The sequence below is a fragment of the Castor canadensis genome, chromosome X (assembly GCF_047511655.1).
Source record: "Castor canadensis chromosome X, mCasCan1.hap1v2, whole genome shotgun sequence".
Lineage (NCBI taxonomy): Eukaryota > Metazoa > Chordata > Mammalia > Rodentia > Castoridae > Castor > Castor canadensis.
Window position 1 is genome coordinate 46,937,556 of NC_133405.1, and position 7,120 is coordinate 46,944,675.

The following is a 7,120-nucleotide window of genomic DNA, read 5'->3' on the forward strand; positions in this document are numbered from 1 at the left end:
GACATGTTCCCAGCATTCCTGTCAACGTATCCTTCTATACATTTCTTAAACATCCCTCGAGGATCGTGACTAGCTTATACCCCAGACCTGGAACATTTCTCCCCTGGGTGTGCAAATGGTTGGAATTTTATCATTCACATATTGGCTCAAATGGCACTTCCTCAGAGAGCCATTCCTTTACCAGCCAATCGAAAATAGATCTTCCACTTCAATCACATTCCTGTGGATTTTTTCCCATAGGATTTATCAAGGCATTGCTCATTACATATTTGTGCTTTTGTTTATCTGTCTTTCTGCACTAGAATGTGAGCTCCTGGAAAGCAGGGATGGACCTTGACTGACATACTCACTGTTGTAGCCCCTGTGCTTAGCACTGTGCTGGCACAAAAAAGACCTCAAGTAAGTACTTTCCGAATTAATAAATATGTTCAAAAGTTTCAGCTGTTGGAAAATAACTTGTTCTCTATTTATGTGTAGAAGCATGGCAGACATATGTTTCTACTTGCATGCATATGTTTACACTAACCTTAGGCCCTTTCTTGATCTGAGCAACTTATGACATATAGAAAAGTGCTCAATAAACAGTCATGGAATGGATCAATGAAGGCACATGCTTCTGCAACCTCCTCAGATGTGAGCAACAGTGATGATCCTGTCATTTGCTTACTCATTTTGAGAGCACTGCCCTAAAACAACGGGCTAGGGCTGTCTGTGCACTAATAGAAGAAGACAGCAGGTAAGGCCATTAGAAAAGATAGTGCCGGGCTGGTTATGGTGGCTCAAGCCTATAATCCCAGCTACTTGTGAAACAGAAATCAGGAGGATCAAAGTTTGAGGTCAACCTGGGCAAAAAGTTCTCAAGACCCCATCTCACACAATGGCTAGGCCTGGTGGCCCACTCTTGTCATCCCAGCCACACGGGGAGCACAAACAGAAGGATCACAGTCCAGACTGATATGGGCCTAAAATGAGATCTTATCTCAAAAATAAAAAAAAAGCACAAAAAGGGCTGAGGTGTGGCTTAAGTGGTAGAGTACCACCTGCCAAGCAAGCATGAGAGCCTGAGTTCAAGCCCCCCTTCTTCAGTATTGCTACTGGGGTACTGGTCACTGTAGTGGGTGAAGGCAGCAGTTCAATTCAGCAGGTGTGACATAGTGTGACCGCCCATCCTGATTTGTCCAAATCCTGTCCAGTTTCATCGCTGAGAATCTCTGAGGAAAACTTTCGGTCCTGAGAAGACTCAGTTGACCAGTCACCTTACTTCTGGGGCAGGTTACTTTAATAAGACCACACCATCAGGTGTTTCTGATGCAGCTGATCCCCAGGCCATACTGAGAGTCATAGTGCAACATGCGTTAATGGCTTGGTGGCAGCCCAATATACCTCAGCAACTGTGCTCTCCACTCTGATCCCAAATGATAGTGTTGGCTTGGTTGCTGCCGTTCTCTGCCCAACCTTAGCTAAAAGGAACACTTTGTAAGGCTTCAATTGATTCAAGAAGATTGCAACTGCAGGACTAAGTGATTAAGCCTCTTACAGATGGAAGAACATTTAAATGCCCAAATTGCTTGAGTATTTTAAAAATAAGGAGAAACGGCCAAATTGTATCACCCAAAGAGTTCTAAAATAATCAACTAAAAGGAACCACTCAGAATGTGAGGAGCCTAGTGTCATTTCTTCTCAGTCTGCTGACCTCTTCACTCCAATGGCTGTGGGCAGAGTTGTTAAGCAATCTATGAAATGTTAACCTTTCAATCAAGGCTGTCAGTGCTGTCACTGGAATAAATTTGAATTCAGTCGATGAAGGGGTGTCAAAGGACAACCATCTCTCTTTCCTTAATCATCTTCAATTCTTTTGGAGATTTTCTGCTCAGTTGTCACTGCAGCTTGAGCTCCATCCCAGTTTCTTCACCTTAGATTTCATAGTTGAAATGTGGACGATTAAGAATACATCCTCTTGTTTCAAATAAGCCAGAGTGGAGAGAACCAACTATCTCAGTAAAGGCATAGTTGCATTGTATATACTATTTATGTTTTGTGGCATGTGTTGGCAGAAATATGGAAAAGTTAGAGCCCTTGCTCATTGCTGGTGGACATGTAAGATGGTAAAGCTATTGTGGAAAACAGTTTGGCAGTTCACAAAATAGTTCAACATGCAATTATCATTTGACCCTGCAATTCCACTCCTGGATATGTGCCCCAAAGAATTGAAAACAGGGCCTTAAACAGATGCTTATATGCAAGTTTTTATAGCAGCATTATTCACAATAGCAAATGATGGAAACACCTCAAGTGCCCATTGGTGGATGAATGAATAAAAAAATTGCTGCATATACATGAATGAAATATTATCCAGCCATAAAAATGGAATTCCAATACATATTATGACATGAATGAAGTTTGAAGACATTATGCTGAGTGAAATAAGCTAGATACAAAAGGAAAAATACATGATTCCACTTACAGGAAATGTGTGGAATAGGAAAATTCAAGAAATAGAAAGCAGATTAGAGGTTCTCAGGACCCGAGAGGAGAACTATTGTTTAATTGATACAGAGTTCATATTTGAGGTGGTGAAAGCTCTTTAGAAATAGATTGTGATAATAGTTGTACAACAAGGTGAATGTAATTAATGCCACAGAATTACACTTAAAATGCTTACAGTGAAAACTTTAATGCTATATAGATATTTCACCAATTTTTTTTAAAGAACCTGGGTGTGGTGCTTCATGCCTGTAATCCCAGCTACCAGGTAGGTAGAGGCAAGGTGATTGTGATTTTCAGACCAGCCCAGGCAAAGCTAGCAAGACTCAAGACCCTACCTCAAAAACAAAATAACAACAAAAGGGCTGGGGATATAGCTCAAGCAGTAGAGCATTTACCTAGCATGCATGAAGCCCTGGGTTCAAGTCCTAGTACAGAAAACATTTCTGATGGTGAGCAGGAACTAGAGAGTTGTGTATGGTGGTGGGTTGGGGGAGAGAACAAGTAGCCTGATGCCTGGAGAGCCTGGCAGCTTTGAAGGTGAGGATTATCTAAAGGCTGGAGCACTGTGAGCAGCAAAGATACATGCACGAGGTGTTCATTGCATCTGCATTTTTAAAAAGCCACCCACACGAGTCACGCAGGTGGTCCTTGGAGCACACTTTCACCAGCCGCACAATGCATGGATGGGTAAGTGGCACAAGTCTTGCTTTGTGGGAACTGGAGTGAGTAAGGAACTTTGAGGCTGACACAGCACCTACTCAGTACTCCAAGGAATTGTGTTGCATTATTGATTGATGAAAGAAGATGGAGTGCTCAATAAGTATTTTTAGGAGAAATCAAAGATTTATTAGGATGCCATTTAAAAAGAAAGAAAATGGCAGACAACTACACAAAGGAGTATAATGCTGATATTTTTGGTGGTACTGGGGTTTGAACTCAGGGACCTGCACTTGTGAAGCAAGTGCTCTACTATTTGAGCCACACCTGCAGCCCCCCCTTCTTTTTCTTTTTCTACTCTGGTTATTTTGGAGATAGGGTCTTGCTTTTTGCCCAGGCCTGCCTGCACTGCAATTCTCTTATTTTAAGCTTCTGGATATAATTGGGATGACAGGTGTGCACCACATGCTCATCTTTTTTCCATTGAGATGGGGTCTCACAAACTTTTTGTCTGGGCTGGCTTTGAACCTTGATCCTCCTGATCTCATCCTCCCAAGTAGCTAGGATTACAGGAGTGAGCCACTGGCACTTGGCTTACATTAATATTTTTCTATGAACAAATTCATATAGTTGCCTTTTTTTGAAATGCTTTTTCCTCCATCTCATGTCCCTCAAAACTTGACCTAAACACAGCCTCCTGTGAGAAGCTTTTCCTGATTTCATATCTTTTATTTCAAGTAGATGTGACATCTCCTGGATTTTTTATGATAGAGTTGAGAATCAACCAACAGCAAAGTAAATGAGGCTCCATGATTTGTCAGAAAAGCAAATAAATACTACAAGTTGGACGGAAACTGATAAACCAATGCCAAAGTAACCCAGGCCTAATTCTCTGATTGTTCTCTGTGGCAAATTCAAACCATGCAGCAACCACCCTTTTTAAACTTTATGTTAATGCCCTTGCCTCCTTTTAGAACATTCCTTCCCATCTCTACATGTGGAAATCCTGCCTGTTCGTAAGACCAACTTCATATTGAAGCCACTTTTATGAAGTGTTCTCTGATTTTATGTCTCATCTTCCAACAAGAAGATGGATGAAGTGGGAGCACTGGAAACTGGGTATAGGGCATTGTTGGAGGTATTGAGACAAGAGAGATGAAATTGTGTTGGAGGGAGAAACTAAGATTTTGATTTGCACTAAGATTTTGCACCTGAGTTTGTTCACTGAACTTTATGGCAAGTTACTGTAAATAACAAAGTAACCAAGCCATGCCTCTGATAGTAAGAGTGAGGGGAATTGGCAGGGACACCTGAGAAGAAGAGATAGTTCTACTAATTGGTAGAGCTAGAATTTGAACTCAGGATCTTCCAACTCCAAAACCCATGCTATTAACCTGTATATCAGTTGTCCACAGACTCCAGCAGCCAGTTAAGATGCGCATTCCCGGGTTTCACATCTGAAGATGTGATTCACTAGTAGGGGTACAGGAATTGGGATTTTTAACAAGCTCCTCAATTCTGAATCTAGTGGTCCAAGGACCACACCGAGTAACTTTCTCTATTTCCTTGGTGCTAAAGACCTCAATCCTCAACTTATCTTTGTTATTCATGTTTAACGGTGTCATAGACATCTCAATTTATAAAAGATTTTACTCCTTGATTGGTCTTGGCACCTTTGTTGAAAACCATCTGTATACAGATGTTTGGGTTTATTACTAGACTCCAACACTATCTGAATTTATAATATATCTCAGTTATTAATATGTGTATTCTTATGCCCTATCACACATCCTTTTCATATGGGGATAAAGTCCATGCCATATATAGTTCGTCATGATATCCACCTTTTATTTCTGAATTGTTATTCATTTAAGCTAAATCAAAGGTGCTAAACAAATGCCTGTATTCTCAGGAGGGTATGATATCAAAGGCACTTAGTTTTTAACAATAAAGTTGTATTTCTTGCTATTGTAATTTTTCCTAAATTTTCCATTTTAAGTGTATACTTTATTGGCTTCTAGTACATTCACTGTGCTGCGCAATTATCACTGATATTTCTAGAACACCCCAAAGAAACTCGTACTCATTAAGCAAACATTGCTCATTCCACCTTCCTTCCAGCTCCTGACAGCCACTGATTCACTTTCTGTGTCTGTGAACTTGCCTGTTCTGTGTATTTCACGTGAATGGGATTATAAACAGTTGGTCTTCCATGTTCTCAAAGTCTATCCAGGTCTTAGAATGGATCAGTGCTTTATTCTTTTTTATGATATATCCATTATTCAGATATACCACACTCTGTTGATCCATCCATCAGTTGATGGACAATTGGATGGCTTCCATGTTTTTTGCTCTTATGAGTAGTTCTGCTATCAACATTCACATACAATTTTGAGTGCACATATGCTTTTATTTCTCTAGAAGGAGAACTGCTGTGTCATATGGTAATTCAATGTTTAACTTTCTGATGAACTGCCAGAATGTTTTCCACAATCATTGTACCATTTTACATTCCTCCCAACACTATCTGAGGGCTCCAGTATCTCCACATCTTTGCTAACACTTGTGGTTTTTGGTTTCTGTTTATAGCGATCTTAGTCAATGTTAAGTGATATCTCCTGGTTTTAATTTTCATTTTCGTAATGACTGATGATATTGAGCATCTTTTCATGTGCTTGTTGGCCGTTCATATTTATTCTTTGGATAAATATCTAGTCAAGTTTTTGGCCCATATAAAATTGGGTTGTTTGTCTTCTTTGGTGTTGAGTTATATAGGTTCTTCATATAATCTGTACACTAGATCCTTGTCTCATCTCCGGTTTGCAAATATTTTCTCTCATTCTGTTGGATGTCTTTTTTGCTTCCTTGATTGTGTCTTTCAATGCCCAAAAGTTTAAATTTTGTTGTAACCAAATTTATGTATTTTTCTTTTGTTTGTTGTTTGTGCTTTTGTTCTCTGTAATAATCCACTGCCAAGTCCAATATCATGAAGACTTTTACTCTAACAGTTTGATTACTAAGAAGCTTAAATTTTTAGCTCTTTCATTTATGACTTTGATCCATTTTCAGTTAATTTTTGTATGTGGTATGAGGTAAGAACCCAACTTAATTCTTTTGCCGTGGATATCCAATTATCGTAACACCATTTGTGGTGATTGTGTTATGATCTTGACACCTCTTTAAAAGATCAATTGACTTTATACATACAGGTTTCTATCTGACTTTCACTTCTAGTCCATTTATCTATTTCTTCTGATGTAGTATCATACTGTTTTGATCACTCTCATCTGTAGTAAGTTTTGAAATTGAAAAGTGCTAGTCCTCTAACTTTGGTCTTTTTAAAGAACATTTTGGTTATTCGGGTTACTTACAATACCACATAAATTTTAGGATCATCTTATTCATTCCTATAAAATATCAATCATATTTTGATAGGAATGGAATCGATCTATAGGTAGCTTTGGGTAGTGGCTTAACAATATTATGTCGTTTAATGCATGAACATAGGATGTTTCCATTTAGTTAGGTCTTTTTTTATTTCAACACTTTGTAGCTTTCACACTTCCATCACATATAAATACAAATACATTTTTAGCCTATTTTTTTTGGCCGTACTGGTGTTTGAACTCAGGGCCTCACACTTGCTAAGCAAGCATTCTACCACTTGGGCCACTCCACCGGCACGAATGAATTTTTTGAGACAGGGTTTCCCAGTGAAGCCCAGACTGGCCTTGAACTTGCTCTGTAGCCCAGGCTGACCTGGAATTTACAAATTTCCTGCCTCTGTCTCCCCAGGTGCTGGGAATACAGACATGTATCACCATGTCTGGCTCATAAGTGACTTTTCTATGTTAAATCTTGTATTCTACAACTTTGCTGAAATTATTCACCAGCTCTAGAAGTTTTTTTTAAAGTTTATTAGGACTATATATATATATATATATATGATCATGTCATCTGTGAATAGAGAGTTTTA